The following is a 25,778-nucleotide window of genomic DNA, read 5'->3' as shown; positions in this document are numbered from 1 at the left end:
TTATATCTTGATTGTATATCTCAATATTTAGAAATATATAACAATATCTACATTCATACTATTTAAAATAAAAACCCTGCCTCTAACACAACAATAAAAAAAAACCGAACCCTTTCTTTTAAAAAATATTTAAATAGATTTTATCCTAATGTTCAATTGTTATATTCATATTTGTATTTATAATGTATATTAATGTATATTGCTTACTTATATATTTATCTTTACCAATGTCAATTTATAAATAAATTTATATTCTATATTACATCCGATGCGAGTAGGTATTTATATTTTTTATATTTTTTTATTCATATTTTTATATGGATTAAATATTTCTGCGTCAAGATTTTTACTTCTGGAACACGTATAATATTCAAATTAAAAACCCTGCCTCTACTTAAATAAAAGCCAAAACATTCCATTTCTTTTAAACGATATTTACATATTTTTATATTTATATTCCCATTTATAATTTATATTGCCATTTAATGTTATTTATATTCCATGCCACAACTCCTCATATTACTTACATATATTTATATTTAAATTTATATTCATAGTTTAGCAATTTCTCTTTATATATTTATTATATATTTCTATCTTAAGATCCACATTTCTATATTGCTTATATTATTTAAAATAAAACTCCTGCCTCTAACCAAATAAAAACCAAGGACACCCCTTTATTTGAACCAGATTTAAAATTTACGAAGTAAATTTATTTTTCAAAATTATAATGATATTTATATGGATATTTTTATTTATTTTATGCATAGATTTTATCTATATTAGAGGGAATACCTTCTAATATAATCATAGAAATATATTTTCTGTATTATACATATTTTCTTACTTATATTTGTTTAAATTAAATATGTATAGATATTTGTATTTCTATATATATTTGTATATCTGAATTTATATTTTATTGCTATCATTTAAAAACCCCAGCCTATACCCTAATAAAACTGCCCAATTTACTTTAACTCTATTTAAATATTTTTATATTTACAATCTATATTTATATATCTTTGTGTATATATATATAAAATAGACTATCATTTATCTATATGATAACATGTTACAATTATATACCATATATTATAGTTTTATGTATGTATCTGTTATCTATATTTATGTTTACCACTCTAATTTTATATTTATTTTTAAATGTATATTTATTTCTATTTTCATCTCTACATTAAACCATGTCAGTTCATTAACCCGACGCACCAGAGCCACAACAATACTGTACCTTTGTCAGCACCGGCACGCAGCACACGCCCATCCCATCGCAGCACAGCAAAACAAAACCTATTTCTGTTACTAACGGAACAAATATCCCACAACGTCACTGAACCCTAATAAAAACTCAAATAAACCTAACTGTAAATAAATTTTAAATCCCACTATAAAGTAGCCCAAAACCTCCGCACATGCTCATCATAAACTTCCTCCTAAACCAGTATCTCAAAAACCCCAAAAAACTCAAACACACCTTGAAAATGACACAACTGCTAATAAAAACAAACACCCATTAAAAATTAAATCAAACCAACGCACTAGACTCAAAACTGCACAACTGACCCTAAACATTACTAAAAAAAGTCCCCAAAGCTCTACCTTTATGTTAATGCACAAATAATAACATGTAATCTATAAAAGTTATTTCAAAAAATTAAAAAAATAATTAAAACCATGAAAATAAAAAACCTAAACTATTAAAATATTAAAAAATATCACTACCTAAATTAAAAAACATATTGCCTATAAAAACCCACCATATAAATGCCCCTGTCCCAAAAAATAAAAATAAAAAAAAATATTGAACCACAAAGAAATCAGAACTTAGGAACACCAAAACCATAATGTTCAAGAACTCACACCACATCCCTTATCATACACCAACTACAAACAAGATAAAGCAATACAATGAATTCTTAAAAACCACCTTAAAACCACTACATTGAAAAACATTTCAAAAATTAAAAACTGCATCTAACAAAAGCCATCTAATAAATTCACACCCAAAACTCCAGCAGCCCAGCTGGCCCTACCAAAGCTCTAGGTTCATACATACAGTAAACAAAACCAAAATCCCAGTAATACCCATCAGAAATCTATGAAAGAACCCTACTGAAATTAATCCTGCCTCAAATACAAACCAACCCATCCAGAAAGTCAGCTTCACTCAAAAAACAATTTACACAGAGTTAATAATACCAAGAAATAAAACAACACACCATATACCACCAATGAATATCATAGTGAAGGAAAAAAAAAACACTACATTTTTTCCTTTTTGTTTTTTAAACTAACTTCTTTTATTAGCTAGAACAAAAGCTTTTGCCAGGACTGTAGCAACAACTTCTTTTTCTTCTTCTCCTTCTGAAATGTCCCTTCTCACTCCCAAATTCCTTTCAACTCCTGAGTTTACATCCAAGCAAAAAGCAAAATTCGTGCACTCGTGCGTTCGCTGCTCCTGTCAGATTCTCTCTTTCCCTCCACATCTTCTTACACTTTCAGTCTTCACGCTGTCCCGCCGTGATGAGTCTGACAGAAGAATTGGCACATGTTAACAGAGCATTTCCCTCCCTCCCTCCCTCCCTCCGCTTTCCTCAGCGCATTTCAATCCATCCCAGGCCTGCAGTGATGCACGCTCACCCCAAAGCTCACAGCAAGCATGCAGCAGCTCAGGCTCACTCGGCTCCAGGGCCCAGAGCCTGCAGGCCCTGCAGCTGCCACACGGATGGACCTGGTTCCCTCCCCGGGTGCCCAGAGGGAAACCTGAGGGCAGGCGTCCACCCCGAGGGTGCACCCGCAGCCCCGGGCAGGCATGGAGTCACCGGCTGCTCTCTGGGGATGACACCCTCCCTGCAGGCCACACTGCCTCGTCCTCTCCCTCCCTGTGGGACAGGCACCTCCAGGGTCTGTGACCAGCCCCCTTCCGTCAGCATCCAGGGGCTCTGTCAGAGCCAGAGGGCTCAATTCGTGGTGAGTACCGATGGCACACAAATGGCAGCCCGAGGAAATCGTGTTCTGGCCTCTAAGTGCTTGGGACAGGGTCTGATTTTTTGTTTTGTACTTGTATAAGATTAGTACAACAGGGCTCTGATGGATGACATGGCAACAGAGAATTAAAAACTCCTCGACAGGATTACATCGACTTCTAGGAAAAGACAAAAGCTTAGGACCCTTCTGAAATCTACTTTTATTCCAAAGCACGGGGATTGTCAGCGCGCTGCACCTTCCAGCTTTTCAAAGCAGCTTACCTCTGAAGACCAGGAAACATTGATTTCTACAGAAACAATGGGCAACCCCCAGGCTAATCTCAGCACTACTGTTTAATAGGGGACCTGCCAGCGTGCCAGTCCAGCTTCAAGTGTGCTTTACTTCAGTCTAACGTCCCCACAAAATTCTTCTCACATCTTCCAACCCTGAAATCTTATTTTCCCCTAAAGCTTCTCTTCATTAGCAATTTCCAAGTAACATGGTATTTTTACAACATTCAAAAATGTCATGCTGGACTGTGCTAGAGAGTAATCTGCAAATATCAGCTTAGCAAAGTTTGAATTGACTTGTCCAGAGATAAAACCTACAAGTGAACACCTACACCTGCCTACAAAGAGCTAACAAGCCCCTGGCAGCTGCCAGCATCAAAGCACAGCGGATGTTTCTAATACAGGGTAAGGATAACAACATCACCTTCTGTTCTCTCCAGCTTCTTTTCCCTGCAGTCATATTTTGCTTCTTATGATTTTTTTAGTCCCCGTATCTTCTTGGACAGCACCGAGCCCGACGACAAGGATACGAGAGTCTTTCCCTGCCGGGCGGAGAGAACCAGGAAAACAGTTAAAAAAAGAACAGGGCAGTTTGAAATTCGTACTTGCAACGAGAAGCAGCGCCTAACCAACAGAACAAGAGTAAACAAAGCATGATACCTCCCTGGGGACAGAAGCCTCATAAACTCTCCAGGATTCACAATTCCAGCCACCAACCCCTTCAGGACAGCAGCCAAGTGTCCCATGGGGTGGTGCTGCACCAAAGAACCATCTGAGAGGTTCCAAAGAGTGAAATGCACAGTATTTTGCAAAGACAAAAAATCTTGCAAAATAACAAAAATACAATAGATGTAAACTACAGGGCAAGAGTACAAGTGTTACCTTTGGCAGCTGGAACCATCCAGGTGAGCACCTGATAACGGGATCCTCGCCAGAGTTTGAACCCTTCAGGACACAGAAGGGTTTTCCCCAGGAATTTCACAGACTGAGTTTTGATAGAAGCACGCTCGCCGGATCCTCAGAAACGTCACCCATTCTCCAGGTGTCTGGAGAGAACTGCAAATGGCTCTCACGTAGTTGGAGCTAGTTCTGTAAGGTCTCAGGGTGAATTTCACCAGATGCAACCAAACTGGGCAACTCCCAGTGGGACAGAAGGAACCCAAAGCTTGGGTAAGCAGAGCTGCAGCAAATACTGAGGAAACAAACATAACAGCGTAAAAAATAATAAACCATCCTTTTTTTTCTCTTGCTTTTGTTTTTTTTTCTTATTCAGATCAGCATAGCAATTAAAGAGAAGGTGAAAAACTCACCATTACTGAACATTTCATCACCTGTAAGCTGAGCATCCTTAGCATAGTGGACTCCAAAGTTAAAATTCACCGATCCCTGGGAAATAAAGCCAAATATCGTATGGTAAAAAATCAAACAGCAGACATAAAAATTTGTTTCCTCTAAGCACTTTCAGGTACGTATGTATCTTTGCATTACACATTAGAACATACACTTTATACCATCACCTAATACATAATAATTTACCTTTAAATTTTGATAGTATAGCATGAATTTTTAACTTAAACTGGTGATCTATTATTATTCAGTTGGTGCCTAAAGTTATTTCTGCTGTCACGTTCAAAAAAACATGAATTTTTTTTACTGGAATGAGCAATTGATTTCAAAGTCATCACAAGCCCACCAAAACACAAACCTGGGTTCACTGGACGGGCCTGTGAGCTAGAAGTAGTTAGGCTTGTACTTCCCTCTTGTTCTTCCAGAACCAATAAATCCTGTCAACAAAACCAGGATCTTTAGCCCGCTGCTGTGAAAGATTCTACAAGGATGATGGTTTGATTTGTGTTTAGAAGTTTTGATTTGAAATGGCCAGTTCAATGGATAAAGACAGTTTACGTAGTATTACATTACTGTTATTATTATTTCTATTGTTATTTTTACTAGTACTACTGCTATTGTTATCACCTGCTACTGGAAGAAACAAACCAGTAGTACCTATACTTAATTACTTTTATTTCCAGAAAATAATAAAGAAAAAGAACCAAACCAAAAAAAGTCACTTCCTACCTTTTATATCAAGGGATGAAAAATTTCTCTTGGGCTCTTCTCCAACTTATCAAGACTCATAGCACTGAAAGGCAAACAAAACAGTGCTTTATAGAAGGCCAAGTGCACGTTTCAAGGCTGAACCACCAACTGATTGCAGTGACAGCACTTACAACATGAATCGTTCCCAGAGCCTCTGTGAAATGGAATGTTCTGTGGAACTGCCGTTTCTTTCCCAAAACACTAACTTCCAACACTTCCTAATCGTATTTTGTATTTTAAAACAAAAGAAGTTAGTGAGACTCTGTGAGGAGGTCAGGTTTAAATTTATTTCCTTGCAAAGCACAGAGCTCTGTTCCATCACCCTTCCCTTTGGCTCTACACTGAATTATGGTGAGCATTTGAGGACTGCTCAATAATCGATTCTATTTCTCTCTTTTTCTAGTTCTCTCTATTCCTAAATCATTCAAGACAAGTCAAATGAAAAATGACAAGTTCAGCATCAAAGTCACACTTTTTCCCTTTGTCTGGTCAAGAACAGGCTCTAAATCCACTTATTGCTACCTTCAAGGTTTAAGACTTGCAAAACCATTTTTACATGTTTTACAGGTTTATCATAAAACCCACAGAACGCAAGCTCTGAATTACAGGAAAAGGTACACCGGCAAATATCTAAAGGGATCACTTATTTGTAAATACATACCTTGATAGAGATCGCACTGAGAACCTTTCCGTGGGACTCTAAGGGACGCATGCTTTCTGAGCACCATGTAAACAAGAAAAGCGACGATATATTACAGGACATCCCCACTTTTTCCACATATTCAAATAGGATTTTTAATAAAAACAGTTCCGTTACAAAAGAAGGAAGAAAACCAAGCTAATTTTACTCAGCTGTATTTACTGCCGATTTAGAGAAAAATGCCGGGCCGCGTCGCCCGTTGCGTCACACGCCGCGCCAGCAGCAGGGCCTGCCGGGAGTTGGAGTCTCGGGCTGACAGCCACTCATGTGCCGCGATAGCCGTTGCGTCACACGCCGCGCCGGCAGCACGGCCTGCCGGGAGTTGGAGTCTCGGGCTGACAGCCACCGCTCCGTCCCCCGGGAGCCACCGGGACCTGCACTCCCTCCCGGGCATCAAACGGCTCCTTCGCCCCACGGCGGGGAAGGACCTGAGGCAGCACCGCTCCTCCCCAATGCCCTCTCTTTTTCCCTCCAACTCTTTTTACTTTTTTCACTCTGTTTTTCACCACTTCCCTTCCCTTTTCCTTTTCCTTTTCCCTTTCCTTTCCTTTCCCCTTTCTTGTATTTCTAATCTTGGTTTACCTTTCCACCTTTAGAATAAAAAAGCAGCAGTAGAAACTTTCAGGCTACCCGAGAGTAAAAAAAAAAAATCTGCAAAACGAAAATGATTTAAAGAAAACTATTTATTCCCTGGGAGCCTGAAATTTTCTACTGCTGCACGTGACACAGAGCTTTTATTCCTTCTTATAGATAGTTATATTTTACATATATTTATAGTTTATATTGATGCATTATATTAATAACTATATTTAATATGCACCTTATTCAAAAATATACGGGAATTTTTTTTTTATTATTTACCATATCTACTGCTACAACTTATTTTTCCTTATATTTCTAATTTTTATATAAATCTTTAATGTGTTTATGATATATTTCTATACTTATATTTCTACCTTTATATTATTTGTATTTGTAATTTTTACACTAAAACCCCTGCTTGGGCAAAGAAAAAACAAAACCATCCATTATTTTAAACTACCTATTTTTTTTTTTATATTTATATATATCATAATATACAACAAATGATAGATATATATAGATAGATAGATCACATCCATATTTATATCTATTTTATATCCATTTCCTATATTATTTTAAAAAAATATACACAGTATTACTTGTACTATATATTGTATCAATTTATGTTATTTTACATTTACAATTTATTATTAATTTTTTATATATCTGCATATAGTTGCAATACATTTATATATTTGTATTTTTGTTTGGGTTGTATTTACATTTATATTCTCTATTCATATATCTATAAACATACACAATACTCTATTAAAATTAGAATAACTTATTGTAACATATAATGACTCATGTTACATGTTAAATTTTAAAAATTGACCGAATATATAAAAATAAAATTGGCCCATTCCCATTGCTACACATCTATTTCTTTTGTTTCAATATAGTTAGAGTCATAATTGCATATTTAAAATCCAATTCCTAAATGAAATGACAGAACAAACAGCATCAAATTCCCACCAATATCTTCCAAAAACATCAAGATACCTCCAACAGCCAAACAAGTGTCAGCAAAAAAACAAAGAACACTCTTTTCAATAACAATTCTCATCACGACAGAAAAATGGAACCAAAATAAAAGAAAATCCTATAGAAACACACACAGCAAATTACAAAAAGTACTAAAAAAAAGTCAATCCAATCTACTAAACTCAAGACAGTGCCACTCACCCTGAACGACGTTACTAAAAAAAATAAAAAACAACAAAATTCTACCTCTACACTAACTCAAAGAATAAACAATCCTCTGTAAAAATAACTTTAAAACCTGAACTAATTAACAAAATGGAAAAACATCTCAACCACTAAAAACTAAGAAATTGACTACTCAAATAAATAAATACTTTAAAAACCCACCATATAAAAACCCACGTTCCCAAAATAAACCATGATAAACAATACGCAAATACATTAAAAGACAACAACAACAACAATCAAAAAAAGAAAATAAAGAAAGCAACAACAAGAATAATACCAAAAAACACAGATAAACTGAAATCTGAAACAAAAAACTTATTCCCAACTGAATAAACCCATAGTGCCTCAAGCTATCAAAATAAAAATACCACCTAGAAACAAACACAAAGACTAAAGACAAACGTAACCATAAACAATGTCCCCCAAATTACCCGTAACCATAAAACATACACTACAATCAAACAAACCAAACAAATAAAAGCCCTGGAAGACGATAAACACACATGCAATTATCGAGATTAAAAACCCGCTGCTATGAACGACACGACGCTACCCCAAGCCGCCCAAAACAAACACTATACACTCACGCTAATAAAAGCCACCGCAACAGAATTAAAATGCGAACCGCTGCTTCGCGCTACGACCCGTAAAAAACATTGCGCGCCCTTCTAAACATAATACCCCGGCAAAAAAATATATATCCGACTACAAAACTCAATCCAAAACAAACCATTATCATCCCTACCGGCACCGAGAACCGTGCCCACTCAGGAAGAACACCGTATCCCTTAGCGGACACCCGCTGCAAACCGAACCCAGCGATGCCATCAACGCCTCCAAAGCGCCTCCGAGCCACGGCACCGCCGAACTTGGAGCGGCCGAACCCCGCGCTCGCTGCCGGCCCCGGACGGAGCGCGGCTCCCGGCAGGAAAGCGGCTCCTGCGGCGGCTGCTCCGGCACGCGGGGCCGGCGCCGCCCCGGGGAGCCCCGCCCGCTGCCCCTGCCCGGCGGGGCCGGCACCGGGCGCGGGGCTACCGGCGGCGCCCGAGCCCCGCGCCCGGAGCGGACGGAGCGGCCGGCACCGCCCGGGCCGGCGCGGCAGCGCCCGCGCCGCCTCTGCCGCCCTTGGCCGGCCCGGCCCGGCTCCGCTCGGCTCCGCACGGCTCGCACCGGCGCGGCTCCGCCACTGCCGCCCTCGGCCGGCCCGGCCGCGCCGAATCCCCCGTGCGCCCCGGCAGCTGCCCGGGCCGTGCCAGCAGCGCTCCCGAGCGGGAACGTTCCGGGCCGGGCCGCGGGCACGGGCAGCGCCCTCCAATGCAGCGGCACAGCCCCATTGCAGCCCTGCAAACGCTGCCGGAGCTGCGGCTTCCCGCAACCAACCCCGAAACCGCAGACGGGGCGCACCTCACTTCAACAAGGGCAAAGAAATGTGTTCTCCCCTAAAATTTCACCCCCTAGGAGAGCAGAAAAGTAGGGGCGCTCCCCAAATGAAAGCCTTCGACTGATGGGAAAGGGCGATTTCGACCTCCATTCAAACCCTTGAAAAGGAGGGACACCAGGGCTGCCCCCGCCATTTAAACCCGAGGGTGGTGCAAATGGGGTGGCTGCCTTCAAATCAAACCCATAATACCACAAGAATACTTTTCCCATTCCCCTTAGAATAGAACCCCCGGGATACCCCTAACAGCCTGCAAAAGGCAGCTTTTCCTGCAATCAACACCTTTAAAACCACAAGTCAAGAGGGATCCCCTCAGGTCAAACGCAGACAATAAAAGAAGAGGAGCTGCTTCCTTCTCCTTAATCCCTTTTGTCTTCATAAGCTCCATTTGTGTTCCTGGGGAACCGGGGAGGGACTGGCAAGATGAAATTGCAAAGGGGAAGGAGAAAATTCCCCGCTCCGAACCCACACGGGCTCACCTGTTCGGCTGCTGCTCCCCGGCACAAAGATTCGTCCCTCGGCGCCTCCTTTAAGCGATGCTCCACGTACCCAAGCGCGGATCCAGGTGGTGCCCCCGACCCTGTGGGAAGCTCTCGCAGTCCTTCCATGAGACAGCGCCGGGAGTGCCCCATAAACCCCTCCACTCAGCAGCTCCATGCAAAAGGGAGCTGAGGCAAAGCCTCCCCCTAAAACAGCCTCGCCCCGGCAGGAGCCGGCCCCTCATCATCCTCACACTCACACCTGGGCTGCTCCGAGCCCCCATCATCCTCACACTCACACCTGGGCTGCTCCGAGCCCCCATCATCCTCACACTCACACCTGGGCTGCTCCGAGCCCCCATCATCATTACAGCTGACACCTGGGCTGCTCCGAGCCCCAATCATATATTTTTCATATTTATATTCGCATTTATATTTAGAATTTATATTACTCTATAATAAAAATTATATTATATATTGCATCTCTTCATGTTACTTGCATAGATTTCTATTTCTATTCATAGTTTGGTATTATATCTTTATATCTCTATATATTTATTATATATTTCTGTATGTCGATTTACATTTCTATAGTACTTATATTATTTAAAATAAAACCCCTGCCTCTAACGAAATAAAAAGCAAAGACACCCCTTTCTTTAAAACACATTTAAAATTTTAAAAATAATTTTGTTTGTCATAATTTTGTTCACATCTATATTTGTAATTTTCATTTGTTATATTTATAGATATTATATATATTGGAGAGAATACCTTTTTATATAATAATAGATATATTCTTTTGACACAATAGATTTCTTTTACTTATATTTATATGTATTAAATATTTATTGATATCGACATATATATGATATATTTGCATTTCTAGTTTTATATTTTTTATGAAATCTCCAGCCTATACCCCAATAAAAGCCAACCAATCCCCAATCTATTTAAACTATATTTAAACATGAATCCTGTCACGGCTGCATTGCACAGCAGTGCCCCAAGCTAATCTGACACTTGTTCATCTCCTGGACCTGAATCTGAACCCGCTCACCTTGATCGCACCTGGCAGAACCATTTTCGTACCTTTTTCTGGCATGTCTTGGTTTTGTTTTCTTTTGTCTTGAGTTTTTGTGGCCTTTATTGCCTCTCTTTCTTGCCTTGTTTCTTGGGGCTTTTACTCCCTTTTTCCTTGATTTTTTTCTGGCACTTCTTGGGGTTTTTTCTTCGTTTCTTCTTGCCCATCTTGTTGGGTTTTTTTAGTTTTTCCTGTTTTTCCTTGCCCCCCTTGGGGTTTTTTTTTTCAGGTGTTTTGTTTTTTGGTTTTTTTTCCTTGGATTTTCTTGGCCTTCTTTTTTTTTCTTTTCTGGATTTTTTCTTCCCCATCTTGGTTTTTAGTTCTGATTTTATTTCTTGCCCATTTTGGGGTTTTTCTCTGGTCTGTTCTCAGGGATTTTTCTTGCCCATCTTGGGTACTTTTCTGTTTTGTTTTGGTTTTTTTTTTTTTTTTTCTCTGCCTTTCTTACGTTTTTTTCTGGTTTATTTTTTTTTCTGGGATTTTTCTCGCCCATCTTGGGGGTTTATTCTGGGCTTTTTCATGCCCATCTTGGGGTTTTCTTCTGCGTTTTTTTCTTGCCCATCTTGTTCTTGTTTTTCGGGGTTTTTTTTCTTTTTTTTTTTGTCTTTATTTTGTTTTATTCCTGTTTTTATTTCTGTGGTATTTCTGGGATTTTTCTTGCTCATCTTAGATTTTTCAGGGAGGGAGGTTTCTCACCCATCTCGAGGTTTTTTTTTTTTATGTGGGTTTGTTTTTTTTTTTTTTGGTTTTTTTTTTTTTTTTCCGTAGGTTTCCCCTTGCCCTCCTGGTTTTTGGGTTTTTTGTCTGTCTTCCTTCCTTCCTTCCTGTCCTTCCTTCTTTCTTCCTTTCATTTCCTTTCCTTATTTTCTTTTTTTCTTTTTCTTTCTTTCTTTCCCTGCATTTCTAATCTTGGTTTTCCTTTCTAGCTTTAGAATAAAAAAGCAGCAGTAGTAACTTTCAGGCTACCTGGGAGTAAAAAAACCTCCAAAACGAAAATGATTTAAAGAAAACGATTTATTCCCTGGGAGCCTGAAATTTTCTACTGCTGCACATGACATAGAGCTTTTATTCCTTTTTATAGATAGTTGATATTTTATACTTTATACAGCGCCCCCTGCCGTGTGCACCGGCGCTCTGCAGGCACAGCGATCCCTGCCGTCTGCACAGGCGCACTGCATGCAGAGCGCTGCGGCGTCGTTCGGTTCTGTTTAATGAAACTCGGCTGAATTCGGCGTGGTTCGGCTCTTGGTCTAAACTCGTTTCAGTTCGGCTCTTCGGCTAAACTCGGTCGTATTCGGCACATTGTCTAAATGCGGCTCAAGTCGGCTACACTCGGCTATCGGTTCCAGTCGGCTATCATCGGCTCTTGGTGTAAACTCGGCTGTTTTCGGCCGCACTGGGCTCTTCGGCTCAACTCGGCTGTTTTCGGCCACACTCGGCTCTTCGGTGAAACACGGCTGTTTTCGGCCGCACTCGGCTCTTCGGGGAAACTCGGCTTTTTCCGGCCACACTCGGCTCTTCGGGGAAACTCGGCTCTTTCCGGCCACACTCGGCTCTTCGGGGAAACTCGGCTCTTTCCGGCCACACTCGACTCTTCGGCTCTTCGGAACTATTCGGCCCGGCTCGGCTCCCTCAGGGCGGGAAAGCGGACGTGAGAGGACCCCGGCACAGCGAGGCGTTTACCCAGATGCCTCTCACAAACCCGCCAAAATACGCCCGCCCGCGGAGCCCCTGAGCCCACAGCATGTCTCGGGTACACATGAAACGCCACAGAAAAATCCGTCGGGGCCGCCATGACGTCGGTATTCCGCGCAGGCAGTGCAGTTAAACACCCACACGGTCCTCCACTTCCCCGCCCTTTTCGCCGCCATGCTGAGAAGGTCAAACAAAACTCCGCGACATCGCCCACGCGCCACTCCCAAGCTGGCCGCCTCTAGCTGCACGGCTGCAGTACCGCGCTCTGCCCACAAGGCGGCAGCACTGCCGCCCGCCCCAGCCGGGGGCGCAGCGCGCCTCGGGGCTGCGGCAGCGAAGGCGGCAAAAAAGAACAGGGGCGACCCCCGCCGAAAACTGCTCTGAAATAAATGCCCCAAAACAACCGGGAAGAGGGAAAAAAACCGTCTGCCTCTAATCTAATAGGATAAAAGACAAAACAAAACACAACACAACACAAAAAAATTATTAAAAAAAATATTTAAATATTTTTAAAAATATTTTTTCATATTAATATTCACATTTCTATTTACAATGTATATTGATGTACACTGTCCATTTATACATTTCTTTTTATAAATACATTTCTATTCCATATTGCATATATCCCTAAAACTTAAATTTATTTGTATATTTTTATAAATATTTTCACATAGTAAGTATACATTTCTGTTACGATTTTTACTTCGGTAACACTTGGATTATTTAAAATAAAACCTTTGCCTCCATCCACATTAAAGCCAAAAAGAACCCCTTTCTTCCAAACTGTACTTAAATATTTTATAAAATTCTATTTTTCAGGTTCATATTCACATTTACATTTAAAATGTATACTTATGTATACTGTTATTTGTATTCTTCATTACATCACTTCCTATTATTTGTATTTATTTATATTTTGTGTTTATATATATATTTATATCTTGATTGTATATCTCAATATTTAGAAATATATAACAATATCTACATTCATACTATTTAAAATAAAAACCCTGCCTCTAACACAACAATAAAAAAAAACCGAACCCTTTCTTTTAAAAAATATTTAAATAGATTTTATCCTAATGTTCAATTGTTATATTCATATTTGTATTTATAATGTATATTAATGTATATTGCTTACTTATATATTTATCTTTACCAATGTCAATTTATAAATAAATTTATATTCTATATTACATCCGATGCGAGTAGGTATTTATATTTTTTATATTTTTTTATTCATATTTTTATATGGATTAAATATTTCTGCGTCAAGATTTTTACTTCTGGAACACGTATAATATTCAAATTAAAAACCCTGCCTCTACTTAAATAAAAGCCAAAACATTCCATTTCTTTTAAACGATATTTACATATTTTTATATTTATATTCCCATTTATAATTTATATTGCCATTTAATGTTATTTATATTCCATGCCACAACTCCTCATATTACTTACATATATTTATATTTAAATTTATATTCATAGTTTAGCAATTTCTCTTTATATATTTATTATATATTTCTATCTTAAGATCCACATTTCTATATTGCTTATATTATTTAAAATAAAACTCCTGCCTCTAACCAAATAAAAACCAAGGACACCCCTTTATTTGAACCAGATTTAAAATTTACGAAGTAAATTTATTTTTCAAAATTATAATGATATTTATATGGATATTTTTATTTATTTTATGCATAGATTTTATCTATATTAGAGGGAATACCTTCTAATATAATCATAGAAATATATTTTCTGTATTATACATATTTTCTTACTTATATTTGTTTAAATTAAATATGTATAGATATTTGTATTTCTATATATATTTGTATATCTGAATTTATATTTTATTGCTATCATTTAAAAACCCCAGCCTATACCCTAATAAAACTGCCCAATTTACTTTAACTCTATTTAAATATTTTTATATTTACAATCTATATTTATATATCTTTGTGTATATATATATAAAATAGACTATCATTTATCTATATGATAACATGTTACAATTATATACCATATATTATAGTTTTATGTATGTATCTGTTATCTATATTTATGTTTACCACTCTAATTTTATATTTATTTTTAAATGTATATTTATTTCTATTTTCATCTCTACATTAAACCATGTCAGTTCATTAACCCGACGCACCAGAGCCACAACAATACTGTACCTTTGTCAGCACCGGCACGCAGCACACGCCCATCCCATCGCAGCACAGCAAAACAAAACCTATTTCTGTTACTAACGGAACAAATATCCCACAACGTCACTGAACCCTAATAAAAACTCAAATAAACCTAACTGTAAATAAATTTTAAATCCCACTATAAAGTAGCCCAAAACCTCCGCACATGCTCATCATAAACTTCCTCCTAAACCAGTATCTCAAAAACCCCAAAAAACTCAAACACACCTTGAAAATGACACAACTGCTAATAAAAACAAACACCCATTAAAAATTAAATCAAACCAACGCACTAGACTCAAAACTGCACAACTGACCCTAAACATTACTAAAAAAAGTCCCCAAAGCTCTACCTTTATGTTAATGCACAAATAATAACATGTAATCTATAAAAGTTATTTCAAAAAATTAAAAAAATAATTAAAACCATGAAAATAAAAAACCTAAACTATTAAAATATTAAAAAATATCACTACCTAAATTAAAAAACATATTGCCTATAAAAACCCACCATATAAATGCCCCTGTCCCAAAAAATAAAAATAAAAAAAAATATTGAACCACAAAGAAATCAGAACTTAGGAACACCAAAACCATAATGTTCAAGAACTCACACCACATCCCTTATCATACACCAACTACAAACAAGATAAAGCAATACAATGAATTCTTAAAAACCACCTTAAAACCACTACATTGAAAAACATTTCAAAAATTAAAAACTGCATCTAACAAAAGCCATCTAATAAATTCACACCCAAAACTCCAGCAGCCCAGCTGGCCCTACCAAAGCTCTAGGTTCATACATACAGTAAACAAAACCAAAATCCCAGTAATACCCATCAGAAATCTATGAAAGAACCCTACTGAAATTAATCCTGCCTCAAATACAAACCAACCCATCCAGAAAGTCAGCTTCACTCAAAAAACAATTTACACAGAGTTAATAATACCAAGAAATAAAACAACACACCATATACCACCAATGAATATCATAGTGAAGGAAAAAAAAAACACTACATTTTTTCCTTTTTGTTTTTTAAACTAACTTCTTTTATTAGCTAGAACAAAAGCTTTTGCCAGGACTGTAGCAACAACTTCTTTTTCTTCTTCTCCTTCTGAAATGTCCCTTCTCACTCCCAAATTCCTTTCAACTCCTGAGTTTACATCCAAGCAAAAAGCAAAATTCGTGCACTCGTGCGTTCGCTGCTCCTGTCAGATTCTCTCTTTCCCTCCACATCTTCTTACACTTTCAGTCTTCACGCTGTCCCGCCGTGATGAGTCTGACAGAAGAATTGGCACATGTTAACAGAGCATTTCCCTCCCTCCCTCCCTCCCTCCGCTTTCCTCAGCGCATTTCAATCCATCCCAGGCCTGCAGTGATGCACGCTCACCCCAAAGCTCACAGCAAGCATGCAGCAGCTCAGGCTCACTCGGCTCCAGGGCCCAGAGCCTGCAGGCCCTGCAGCTGCCACACGGATGGACCTGGTTCCCTCCCCGGGTGCCCAGAGGGAAACCTGAGGGCAGGCGTCCACCCCGAGGGTGCACCCGCAGCCCCGGGCAGGCATGGAGTCACCGGCTGCTCTCTGGGGATGACACCCTCCCTGCAGGCCACACTGCCTCGTCCTCTCCCTCCCTGTGGGACAGGCACCTCCAGGGTCTGTGACCAGCCCCCTTCCGTCAGCATCCAGGGGCTCTGTCAGAGCCAGAGGGCTCAATTCGTGGTGAGTACCGATGGCACACAAATGGCAGCCCGAGGAAATCGTGTTCTGGCCTCTAAGTGCTTGGGACAGGGTCTGATTTTTTGTTTTGTACTTGTATAAGATTAGTACAACAGGGCTCTGATGGATGACATGGCAACAGAGAATTAAAAACTCCTCGACAGGATTACATCGACTTCTAGGAAAAGACAAAAGCTTAGGACCCTTCTGAAATCTACTTTTATTCCAAAGCACGGGGATTGTCAGCGCGCTGCACCTTCCAGCTTTTCAAAGCAGCTTACCTCTGAAGACCAGGAAACATTGATTTCTACAGAAACAATGGGCAACCCCCAGGCTAATCTCAGCACTACTGTTTAATAGGGGACCTGCCAGCGTGCCAGTCCAGCTTCAAGTGTGCTTTACTTCAGTCTAACGTCCCCACAAAATTCTTCTCACATCTTCCAACCCTGAAATCTTATTTTCCCCTAAAGCTTCTCTTCATTAGCAATTTCCAAGTAACATGGTATTTTTACAACATTCAAAAATGTCATGCTGGACTGTGCTAGAGAGTAATCTGCAAATATCAGCTTAGCAAAGTTTGAATTGACTTGTCCAGAGATAAAACCTACAAGTGAACACCTACACCTGCCTACAAAGAGCTAACAAGCCCCTGGCAGCTGCCAGCATCAAAGCACAGCGGATGTTTCTAATACAGGGTAAGGATAACAACATCACCTTCTGTTCTCTCCAGCTTCTTTTCCCTGCAGTCATATTTTGCTTCTTATGATTTTTTTAGTCCCCGTATCTTCTTGGACAGCACCGAGCCCGACGACAAGGATACGAGAGTCTTTCCCTGCCGGGCGGAGAGAACCAGGAAAACAGTTAAAAAAAGAACAGGGCAGTTTGAAATTCGTACTTGCAACGAGAAGCAGCGCCTAACCAACAGAACAAGAGTAAACAAAGCATGATACCTCCCTGGGGACAGAAGCCTCATAAACTCTCCAGGATTCACAATTCCAGCCACCAACCCCTTCAGGACAGCAGCCAAGTGTCCCATGGGGTGGTGCTGCACCAAAGAACCATCTGAGAGGTTCCAAAGAGTGAAATGCACAGTATTTTGCAAAGACAAAAAATCTTGCAAAATAACAAAAATACAATAGATGTAAACTACAGGGCAAGAGTACAAGTGTTACCTTTGGCAGCTGGAACCATCCAGGTGAGCACCTGATAACGGGATCCTCGCCAGAGTTTGAACCCTTCAGGACACAGAAGGGTTTTCCCCAGGAATTTCACAGACTGAGTTTTGATAGAAGCACGCTCGCCGGATCCTCAGAAACGTCACCCATTCTCCAGGTGTCTGGAGAGAACTGCAAATGGCTCTCACGTAGTTGGAGCTAGTTCTGTAAGGTCTCAGGGTGAATTTCACCAGATGCAACCAAACTGGGCAACTCCCAGTGGGACAGAAGGAACCCAAAGCTTGGGTAAGCAGAGCTGCAGCAAATACTGAGGAAACAAACATAACAGCGTAAAAAATAATAAACCATCCTTTTTTTTCTCTTGCTTTTGTTTTTTTTTCTTATTCAGATCAGCATAGCAATTAAAGAGAAGGTGAAAAACTCACCATTACTGAACATTTCATCACCTGTAAGCTGAGCATCCTTAGCATAGTGGACTCCAAAGTTAAAATTCACCGATCCCTGGGAAATAAAGCCAAATATCGTATGGTAAAAAATCAAACAGCAGACATAAAAATTTGTTTCCTCTAAGCACTTTCAGGTACGTATGTATCTTTGCATTACACATTAGAACATACACTTTATACCATCACCTAATACATAATAATTTACCTTTAAATTTTGATAGTATAGCATGAATTTTTAACTTAAACTGGTGATCTATTATTATTCAGTTGGTGCCTAAAGTTATTTCTGCTGTCACGTTCAAAAAAACATGAATTTTTTTTACTGGAATGAGCAATTGATTTCAAAGTCATCACAAGCCCACCAAAACACAAACCTGGGTTCACTGGACGGGCCTGTGAGCTAGAAGTAGTTAGGCTTGTACTTCCCTCTTGTTCTTCCAGAACCAATAAATCCTGTCAACAAAACCAGGATCTTTAGCCCGCTGCTGTGAAAGATTCTACAAGGATGATGGTTTGATTTGTGTTTAGAAGTTTTGATTTGAAATGGCCAGTTCAATGGATAAAGACAGTTTACGTAGTATTACATTACTGTTATTATTATTTCTATTGTTATTTTTACTAGTACTACTGCTATTGTTATCACCTGCTACTGGAAGAAACAAACCAGTAGTACCTATACTTAATTACTTTTATTTCCAGAAAATAATAAAGAAAAAGAACCAAACCAAAAAAAGTCACTTCCTACCTTTTATATCAAGGGATGAAAAATTTCTCTTGGGCTCTTCTCCAACTTATCAAGACTCATAGCACTGAAAGGCAAACAAAACAGTGCTTTATAGAAGGCCAAGTGCACGTTTCAAGGCTGAACCACCAACTGATTGCAGTGACAGCACTTACAACATGAATCGTTCCCAGAGCCTCTGTGAAATGGAATGTTCTGTGGAACTGCCGTTTCTTTCCCAAAACACTAACTTCCAACACTTCCTAATCGTATTTTGTATTTTAAAACAAAAGAAGTTAGTGAGACTCTGTGAGGAGGTCAGGTTTAAATTTATTTCCTTGCAAAGCACAGAGCTCTGTTCCATCACCCTTCCCTTTGGCTCTACACTGAATTATGGTGAGCATTTGAGGACTGCTCAATAATCGATTCTATTTCTCTCTTTTTCTAGTTCTCTCTATTCCTAAATCATTCAAGACAAGTCAAATGAAAAATGACAAGTTCAGCATCAAAGTCACACTTTTTCCCTTTGTCTGGTCAAGAACAGGCTCTAAATCCACTTATTGCTACCTTCAAGGTTTAAGACTTGCAAAACCATTTTTACATGTTTTACAGGTTTATCATAAAACCCACAGAACGCAAGCTCTGAATTACAGGAAAAGGTACACCGGCAAATATCTAAAGGGATCACTTATTTGTAAATACATACCTTGATAGAGATCGCACTGAGAACCTTTCCGTGGGACTCTAAGGGACGCATGCTTTCTGAGCACCATGTAAACAAGAAAAGCGACGATATATTACAGGACATCCCCACTTTTTCCACATATTCAAATAGGATTTTTAATAAAAACAGTTCCGTTACAAAAGAAGGAAGAAAACCAAGCTAATTTTACTCAGCTGTATTTACTGCCGATTTAGAGAAAAATGCCGGGCCGCGTCGCCCGTTGCGTCACACGCCGCGCCAGCAGCAGGGCCTGCCGGGAGTTGGAGTCTCGGGCTGACAGCCACTCATGTGCCGCGATAGCCGTTGCGTCACACGCCGCGCCGGCAGCACGGCCTGCCGGGAGTTGGAGTCTCGGGCTGACAGCCACCGCTCCGTCCCCCGGGAGCCACCGGGACCTGCACTCCCTCCCGGGCATCAAACGGCTCCTTCGCCCCACGGCGGGGAAGGACCTGAGGCAGCACCGCTCCTCCCCAATGCCCTCTCTTTTTCCCTCCAACTCTTTTTACTTTTTTCACTCTGTTTTTCACCACTTCCCTTCCCTTTTCCTTTTCCTTTTCCCTTTCCTTTCCTTTCCCCTTTCTTGTATTTCTAATCTTGGTTTACCTTTCCACCTTTAGAATAAAAAAGCAGCAGTAGAAACTTTCAGGCTACCCGAGAGTAAAAAAAAAAAATCTGCAAAACGAAAATGATTTAAAGAAAACTATTTATTCCCTGGGAGCCTGAAATTTTCTACTGCTGCACGTGACACAGAGCTTTTATTCCTTCTTATAGATAGTTATATTTTACATATATTTATAGTTTATATTGATGCATTATATTAATAACTATATTTAATATGCACCTTATTCAAAAATATACGGGAATTTTTTTTTTATTATTTACCATATCTACTGCTACAACTTATTTTTCCTTATATTTCTAATTTTTATATAAATCTTTAATGTGTTTATGATATATTTCTATACTTATATTTCTACCTTTATATTATTTGTATTTGTAATTTTTACACTAAAACCCCTGCTTGGGCAAAGAAAAAACAAAACCATCCATTATTTTAAACTACCTATTTTTTTTTTTATATTTATATATATCATAATATACAACAAATGATAGATATATATAGATAGATAGATCACATCCATATTTATATCTATTTTATATCCATTTCCTATATTATTTTAAAAAAATATACACAGTATTACTTGTACTATATATTGTATCAATTTATGTTATTTTACATTTACAATTTATTATTAATTTTTTATATATCTGCATATAGTTGCAATACATTTATATATTTGTATTTTTGTTTGGGTTGTATTTACATTTATATTCTCTATTCATATATCTATAAACATACACAATACTCTATTAAAATTAGAATAACTTATTGTAACATATAATGACTCATGTTACATGTTAAATTTTAAAAATTGACCGAATATATAAAAATAAAATTGGCCCATTCCCATTGCTACACATCTATTTCTTTTGTTTCAATATAGTTAGAGTCATAATTGCATATTTAAAATCCAATTCCTAAATGAAATGACAGAACAAACAGCATCAAATTCCCACCAATATCTTCCAAAAACATCAAGATACCTCCAACAGCCAAACAAGTGTCAGCAAAAAAACAAAGAACACTCTTTTCAATAACAATTCTCATCACGACAGAAAAATGGAACCAAAATAAAAGAAAATCCTATAGAAACACACACAGCAAATTACAAAAAGTACTAAAAAAAAGTCAATCCAATCTACTAAACTCAAGACAGTGCCACTCACCCTGAACGACGTTACTAAAAAAAATAAAAAACAACAAAATTCTACCTCTACACTAACTCAAAGAATAAACAATCCTCTGTAAAAATAACTTTAAAACCTGAACTAATTAACAAAATGGAAAAACATCTCAACCACTAAAAACTAAGAAATTGACTACTCAAATAAATAAATACTTTAAAAACCCACCATATAAAAACCCACGTTCCCAAAATAAACCATGATAAACAATACGCAAATACATTAAAAGACAACAACAACAACAATCAAAAAAAGAAAATAAAGAAAGCAACAACAAGAATAATACCAAAAAACACAGATAAACTGAAATCTGAAACAAAAAACTTATTCCCAACTGAATAAACCCATAGTGCCTCAAGCTATCAAAATAAAAATACCACCTAGAAACAAACACAAAGACTAAAGACAAACGTAACCATAAACAATGTCCCCCAAATTACCCGTAACCATAAAACATACACTACAATCAAACAAACCAAACAAATAAAAGCCCTGGAAGACGATAAACACACATGCAATTATCGAGATTAAAAACCCGCTGCTATGAACGACACGACGCTACCCCAAGCCGCCCAAAACAAACACTATACACTCACGCTAATAAAAGCCACCGCAACAGAATTAAAATGCGAACCGCTGCTTCGCGCTACGACCCGTAAAAAACATTGCGCGCCCTTCTAAACATAATACCCCGGCAAAAAAATATATATCCGACTACAAAACTCAATCCAAAACAAACCATTATCATCCCTACCGGCACCGAGAACCGTGCCCACTCAGGAAGAACACCGTATCCCTTAGCGGACACCCGCTGCAAACCGAACCCAGCGATGCCATCAACGCCTCCAAAGCGCCTCCGAGCCACGGCACCGCCGAACTTGGAGCGGCCGAACCCCGCGCTCGCTGCCGGCCCCGGACGGAGCGCGGCTCCCGGCAGGAAAGCGGCTCCTGCGGCGGCTGCTCCGGCACGCGGGGCCGGCGCCGCCCCGGGGAGCCCCGCCCGCTGCCCCTGCCCGGCGGGGCCGGCACCGGGCGCGGGGCTACCGGCGGCGCCCGAGCCCCGCGCCCGGAGCGGACGGAGCGGCCGGCACCGCCCGGGCCGGCGCGGCAGCGCCCGCGCCGCCTCTGCCGCCCTTGGCCGGCCCGGCCCGGCTCCACTCGGCTCCGCACGGCTCGCACCGGCGCGGCTCCGCCACTGCCGCCCTCGGCCGGCCCGGCCGCGCCGAATCCCCCGTGCGCCCCGGCAGCTGCCCGGGCCGTGCCAGCAGCGCTCCCGAGCGGGAACGTTCCGGGCCGGGCCGCGGGCACGGGCAGCGCCCTCCAATGCAGCGGCACAGCCCCATTGCAGCCCTGCAAACGCTGCCGGAGCTGCGGCTTCCCGCAAGCCAACCCCGAAACCGCAGACGGGGCGCACCTCACTTCAACAAGGGCAAAGAAATGTGTTCTCCCCTCCAATTTCACCTCCTAGGAGAGCAGAAAAGTAGGGGCGCTCCCCAAATGAAAGCCTTCGACTGATGGGAAAGGGCGATTTCGACCTCCATTCAAACCCTTGAAAAGGAGGGACACCAGGGCTGCCCCCGCCATTTAAACCCGAGGGTGGTGCAAATGGGGTGGCTGCCTTCAAATCAAACCCATAATACCACAAGAATACTTTTCCCATTCCCCTTAGAATAGAACTCCCGGGATACCCCTAACAGCCTGGAAAAGGCAGCTTTTCCTGCAATCAACACCCTTAAAACCACAAGTCAAGAGGGATCCCCTCAGGTCAAATGCAGACAATAAAAGAAGAGGAGCTGCTTCCTTCTCCTTAATCCCTTTTGTCTTCATAAGCTCCATTTGTGTTCCTGGGGAACCGGGGAGGGACTGGCAAGATGAAATTGGAAAGGGGAAGGAGAAAATTCCCCGCTCCGAACCCACACGGGCTCACCTGTTCGGCTGCTGCTCCCCGGCACAAAGATTCGTCCCTCGGCGCCTCTTTAAGCGATGCTCCACGTACCCAAGCGCGGATCCAGGTGGTGCCCCCGACCCTGTGGGAAGCTCCCGCAGTCCTTCCATGAGACAGCGCCGGGAGCGCCCCATAAACCCCTCCACTCAGCAGCTCCATGCAAAAGGGAGCTGAGGCAAAGCCTCCCCCTAAAACAGCCTCGCCCCGGCAGGAGCCGGCCCCTCATCATCCTCACACTCACACCTGGGCTGCTCCGAGCCCCCATCATCCTAACAGCTCACACCTGGGCTGCTCCGAGCCCCGATCATCCTCACACTCACACCTGGGCTGCTCCGAGCCCCCATCATCCTCACACTCACACCTGGGCTGCTCCGAGCCCCCATCATCCTCACACTCACACCTGGGCTGCTCCGAGCCCCCATCATCATTACAGCTCACACCTGGGGTGCTCCGAGCCCCCATCATATATTTTTCATATTTATAGTCGCATGTATATTTAGAATTTGTATTACTGTATAATAAAAATTATATTATATATTGCATCTCTTCATGTTACTTACATAGGTTTCTATTTCTATTCATCATTTGGTATTATATCTTTATATCTCTATATATTTATTATATATTTCTGTATGTCGATTTACATTTCTATAGTACTTATATTATTTAAAATAAAACCCCTGCCTCTAACGAAATAAAAAGCAAAGACACCCCTTTCTTTAAAACACATTTAAAATTTTAAAAATAATTTTGTTTGTCATAATTTTGTTCACATCTATATTTGTAATTTTCATTTGTTTTATTTATAGATATTATATATATTGGAGAGAATACCTTTTTATATAATAATAGATATATTCTTTTGACACAATAGATTTCTTTTACTTATATTTATATGTATTAAATATTTATTGATATCGACATATATTTATGATATATTTGGATTTCTAGTTTTATATTTTTTATTAAATCTCCAGCCTATACCCCAATAAAAGCCAACCAATCCCCAATCTATTTAAACTATATTTAAACATGAATCCTGTCACAGCTGCATTGCACAGCAGTGCCCCAAGCTAATCTGACACTTGTTCATCTCCTGGACCTGAAACTGAACCCGCTCACCTTGATCGCACCTGGCAGAACCATTTTCGTACCTTTTTCTGGCATGCCTTGTTTTTGGGTTTTTTTGTCTTGAGTTTTTGTGACCTTTATTGCCTCTCTTTCTTGCCTTGTTTCTTGGGGCTTTTACTCCCTTTTTCCTTGATTTTTTTCTGGCACTTCTTGGGGTTTTTTCTTCGTTTCTTCTTGCCCATCTTGTTGGGTTTTTTTAGTTTTTCCTGTTTTTCCTTGCCCCCCTTGGGGTTTTTTTTTTCAGGTGTTTTGTTTTTTGGTTTTTTTTCCTTGGATTTTCTTGGCCTTCTTTTTTTTTCTTTTCTGGATTTTTTCTTCCCCATCTTGGTTTTTAGTTCTGATTTTATTTCTTGCCCATTTTGGGGTTTTTCTCTGGTCTGTTCTCAGGGATTTTTCTTGCCCATCTTGGGTACTTTTCTGTTTTGTTTTGGTTTTTTTTTTTTTTTTTCTCTGCCTTTCTTACGTTTTTTTCTGGTTTATTTTTTTTTCTGGGATTTTTCTCGCCCATCTTGGGGGTTTATTCTGGGCTTTTTCATGCCCATCTTGGGGTTTTCTTCTGCGTTTTTTTCTTGCCCATCTTGTTCTTGTTTTTCGGGGTTTTTTTTCTTTTTTTTTTTGTCTTTATTTTGTTTTATTCCTGTTTTTATTTCTGTGGTATTTCTGGGATTTTTCTTGCTCATCTTAGATTTTTCAGGGAGGGAGGTTTCTCACCCATCTCGAGGTTTTTTTTTTTTATGTGGGTTTGTTTTTTTTTTTTTTGGTTTTTTTTTTTTTTTTCCGTAGGTTTCCCCTTGCCCTCCTGGTTTTTGGGTTTTTTGTCTGTCTTCCTTCCTTCCTTCCTGTCCTTCCTTCTTTCTTCCTTTCATTTCCTTTCCTTATTTTCTCTTTTTCTTTTTCTTTCTTTCTTTCCCTGCATTTCTAATCTTGGTTTTCCTTTCTAGCTTTAGAATAAAAAAGCAGCAGTAGTAATTTTCAGGCTACCTGGGAGTAAAAAAAACTCCAAAACGAAAATGATTTAAAGAAAACGATTTATTCCCTGGGAGCCTGAAATTTTCTAATGCTGCACATGATATAGAGCTTTTATTCCTTCTTATAGATAGTTGATATTTTATACTTTATACAGCGCCCCCTGCCGTGTGCACCGGCACACTGCAGGCACAGCGATCCCTGCCGTCTGCACAGGCGCACTGCAGGCACAGCGCTGCGGCGTCGCCTTTTACGACAGTCGTGCTTTACAGCAGTCGCGCTTTACGACAGTCGCGCTTTACGGCACCTTTTACGACAGCGCTTCTTTACGGCACCTTTTACGACAGTTTTGCTTAACGGCACCTTTTACGACAGTC

General features: G+C 40.0%; 3 long non-coding RNA genes across 5 annotated transcripts in view; all 3 read right to left on the bottom strand.

The window, feature by feature from the left end:
* Positions 1 to 6,600, bottom strand: part of LOC134427448 (uncharacterized) — a 50,669-nt gene extending 44,069 nt beyond the window's left edge. Inside the window, exon 1 of the long non-coding RNA XR_010030177.1 lies at positions 6,037 to 6,600. This is a non-coding gene — a long non-coding RNA (uncharacterized LOC134427448). The remainder of the gene's footprint in view (positions 1 to 6,036) is intronic.
* Positions 1,740 to 5,524, bottom strand: LOC134427449 (uncharacterized). Its single transcript, XR_010030180.1, has 7 exons — positions 5,507 to 5,524; positions 5,355 to 5,418; positions 4,984 to 5,062; positions 4,589 to 4,664; positions 4,161 to 4,470; positions 3,703 to 3,820; positions 1,740 to 2,550 (listed from the first exon to the last, which is right to left on the bottom strand). It is a non-coding gene; the product is annotated as an uncharacterized LOC134427449 (long non-coding RNA).
* Positions 6,601 to 15,227: 8,627 nt separating the features above from the next.
* On the bottom strand, positions 15,228 to 20,099 carry LOC134427446 (uncharacterized). Of its 3 annotated transcripts, none has more exons than XR_010030168.1 (7): positions 19,536 to 20,099; positions 19,006 to 19,092; positions 18,854 to 18,917; positions 18,088 to 18,163; positions 17,660 to 17,969; positions 17,202 to 17,319; positions 15,228 to 16,049 (listed from the first exon to the last, which is right to left on the bottom strand). It is a non-coding gene; the product is annotated as an uncharacterized LOC134427446 (long non-coding RNA). The 3 variants fall into 3 exon arrangements; XR_010030166.1 differs by lacking the exon at positions 19,006 to 19,092 and adding an exon at positions 18,483 to 18,561 and having other exon boundaries at positions 15,229 to 16,049; positions 19,536 to 20,098; XR_010030167.1 differs by lacking the exon at positions 19,006 to 19,092 and having other exon boundaries at positions 15,230 to 16,049; positions 19,536 to 20,096.
* Between the last annotated feature and the right edge of the window lie 5,679 nt (positions 20,100 to 25,778).

This window comes from Melospiza melodia, chromosome 20, assembly GCF_035770615.1.
Source record: "Melospiza melodia melodia isolate bMelMel2 chromosome 20, bMelMel2.pri, whole genome shotgun sequence".
In the NCBI taxonomy this organism is placed as follows: domain Eukaryota; kingdom Metazoa; phylum Chordata; class Aves; order Passeriformes; family Passerellidae; genus Melospiza; species Melospiza melodia.
The sequence above is the reverse complement of the archived record's forward strand: the minus strand, read 5'-3'. Positions and strand labels throughout refer to the sequence as shown.